Consider the following 3,374-nt stretch of genomic DNA (forward strand, 5'->3'; position numbering starts at 1 on the left):
CTTGGATGAGTTGTCCAATTTACATTGATATTCATTTGGACGGGGAATTGAATATGTTGTTTGCAATTGGATTTGATTTGAAAAGTGGTAACAGTCATTGAAATGTCAAGCCAAAGATATTATGGTATTAAATAATGTTGTTTGGCTGATTTAGTTACCTGAACTTGGTATATGTAAAAAATTGATCCTTTTAATTTCCTTGTGCCTTAGTTTGCCTATCAAAAGAACCAAAAATAAAAAATCTATAAAATTGCCTAAAAGGAAAGGAAATCCTGGGGGGGTTGGTCTGTCAAACCAACGGTTCCCATAATAGGTAGCACAAGATAGAGTACCTCTAGTTGGGGCATTCACCCTACTTGGCTCCTCAAATTTGGAGAAATTTACACTTTCAATATTAAAAATGTTTTGCATCGTTCACCCTATTTATTTATTTGGATAAGCTATGTTGCATGGTTGTAAGTATGATTGTCAGATACCGATATGTGTCTAAGTGTCCGATCCTTCACCAATTTTAGGATATGAGGACTCGACTAAAAGATCCAGAAAGGGGCACTATTATAGGATATGACATAATAAAAGAAAAATCAATTAAGAATAAATATGAAGTGAAGATATTATTTTTAAAAGTTGTGATATTTTCCTTCTAATTTCTTTTTTTCCTCTTATCCTTCATTTTTTTTTTTTTAATAATTCACTTTTCAATTAACTCTTCTTTTTCTCTAATATGATTTTTACTAATAAAGTTGAAAGAATAAAATGATATCAATGAAAAAAAATCAGCCACATCTAAAGTAAAATAGGAGTATCCAACAAAGATACTACGCCCACACTCATGTCATTTCGTGTCAATACGGCTATTTTTGGTGAAATTGAAGGTTCCACCTTCCATAGTGGATACGATGCTCTTATGTAGTTATTAGATAATTTATTCCTTTTTTCTCAGAAGTCTCTAAATTTTAGTAGGAGATGGGTTTGACAACTGGGCTTATGGAAAGTTTTCTATCTTCTTCTTTTGCTTTTCTTCTTTATTTATTTATTTTATGGTAAGCTGTCCATCCTGCTCTACAAATAACCAGCACCACTTGGTGCACTTTATTCTGAAGACCTACTTTCAATCAGAAACCTTTTCCCTATTTTTACTCCATTACCAAACTCTTTAATCTTCTTCCTTGCTTGTCCAGAAATTCAACAAGCTTGTGAATTTAATTTCAATCCTTAAACCACTTAAAAGGACATAACAACTCGTACCGCTATCTACTCATGAACTTTGTTTTCATCTACATCTCACATGTACAACTGTAGTTCAAGCAGAATGTTGTTTGATTATAAGCAACCTTGCTCAACAGTTGAGGGATGTGCTACATCAAAGCCTTTAATATAATAAATCATACACTACGGGGCTTTATGTCTGATTGAGATTTGGGGTGTTGGAAATTCAAATTATCATCAGATGCCTTAAATCAGTTATCTGTTCTAGAATTCTGAATCTCGGAAAATGTCATCAGATGCCTTAAATCAAATCATCTGTTCTAGAATTCTGAATCTCAGAAAGTGCACCATTCCCATTACTTTCCTTGTAAGTCATAAATTTCCACATGAGATGCAGTTGCTGCACAATCTTCTAACTCTTCTCTCACCAAATATTTCCTTTGTAATGGCAGAATTGATGGGGTTCTTCAGTGTGGTGCATATTTCTGATAGTGTTGCTTCACCTGCTAATTTGTTGAAGGCATTCAGGCAGGGGAAAATGATAAAGAAAAACACGAAAAAATAAAATCCATTGCCCAGACTAATTATGGCTTTTAAATTCCTAAGAATTATGTGTTTCAAACTATTGACCATATGTTTTCGGTGTTGTGAGATAGATTCAGCTCTTATGCGCTTCTGTCTCAATTTATTGTTTTGTTCCTCTGTAAGAAAATGGTTTTTGTCTTGATTTAATGTTATCCCTTAGATCATGAGAGAGTGAGAAGTGATATTGAGGGTAACCTTGCTCCAAAATCATCAGTTCAACCTCCAAAGGGTTCTTTGAGCACAACACAAGGGGAAGGGAAGCGGGTGGCAACTGCTGCTAATCCTAATGCAGAAGATGCTGCTGAACTTCTGAGGTGCATCATCATTGCTTTTTTGTCAATGGGTAGCCCAAGTTAATGAACACAACCCCATCTATCTAGCTATTTATCAACTTATCAATCTCAATTCTGGTTTTGGTTGTAGGATGTGTATGCAATGTGGAACACCCAAGACATACTCCAGTGCGCGAGGAATGGTCTGATCGCCCACTTGCAGATGCAAATAAAGAGACTGACAAGAAGAAGGGATCAACCATCAAAGAAAAGGAGAAGAACAAGAGGATGAAAGGGCAGTCATCTCATGCTTCTTGGAAAAGTGAGACAGAGATGCAGCTCCGGCAGCAGTATGATTAGTAGCAGAACCTAAAAGAGTAAGCTGGATCATGTAACTGAGTTGAATTAGCAGAACCCAAGCGCCCTAGGCACATATGTAATGTCTTTTAACGTTGTTGCCTTCTTTGTGTGGATTTTACTAAAATCTAAACTGGTGCTTTTTGTTGTTTTTGTTTTTTTTTTTTAATCATAGATCAACAATGATGTACAATCAAATTTTAGACATTGCTGGAGTTGAAGTTACCTAGCTTGGTGATTGAAGGCTTTGAAATTTGGTTAAACACCTAGAGGTGAAACAGTGCTTGGTCAACTAGAAAAGTTTGGGTACTCAATCTGTTTTGTGTTCTCCTTTTCTCCTTTTCTAGGAGTACGATCATCGTTAGTTAGGCATGTCTGTTTAAACTGTTTCCTCTTACGAATTATATTAGTCTATCAAAATAGGAATCAATGGGCTTCTAGGGTTGATTATTGAAGACCTTTTTTTACTGTTAATTAGCCATATTATTGGGTAATGATACTCAGAAACTAATGAGACTATTTTCATTTGGTTCTCAACCCTAAGAATATTATTTTATAAGAGTTTTACCCTAAAGGCGTGTTTGATACGAGGAAATAAGGAATAGTAATGGATATCTTATTATTTTTCTCATTCATTCTCATGTTTAAATAACTTAAAAAGTATAAGACAACACTCTATCTAAGGCTAATGTTATTACTGGTCTCAAGTATGTCTCGTTGTCAAAACTTGTCATAGGAAGATGATTGATCAATACCTAGAAAAGCTAGATTGTTTATTTAGAAAGTTAAATGAACTTAAGGCTATGTTTGATTCTTGAAAATTTTGAAGGAAAAGAAAATAGAGAGGAAAAATAGAAGAAAGAAACAATAAAGAATTTTTTTAAAAAAAACAAAAATTAAAGTAAATAAATTATTTTTATATGATATTTCAAATTTATTTCACTTATTTTA

General features: G+C 33.9%; 1 pseudogene; it reads left to right on the forward strand.

Annotated features, from left to right (window-relative positions):
* Positions 1–832: 832 nt before the first annotated feature.
* Positions 833–2,456, forward strand: LOC117910954 (annotated as a pseudogene).
* The last annotated feature ends 918 nt before the right edge of the window (positions 2,457–3,374 follow it).

Source organism: Vitis riparia, chromosome 3 (assembly GCF_004353265.1).
Source record: "Vitis riparia cultivar Riparia Gloire de Montpellier isolate 1030 chromosome 3, EGFV_Vit.rip_1.0, whole genome shotgun sequence".
NCBI classification, from domain to species: domain Eukaryota; kingdom Viridiplantae; phylum Streptophyta; class Magnoliopsida; order Vitales; family Vitaceae; genus Vitis; species Vitis riparia.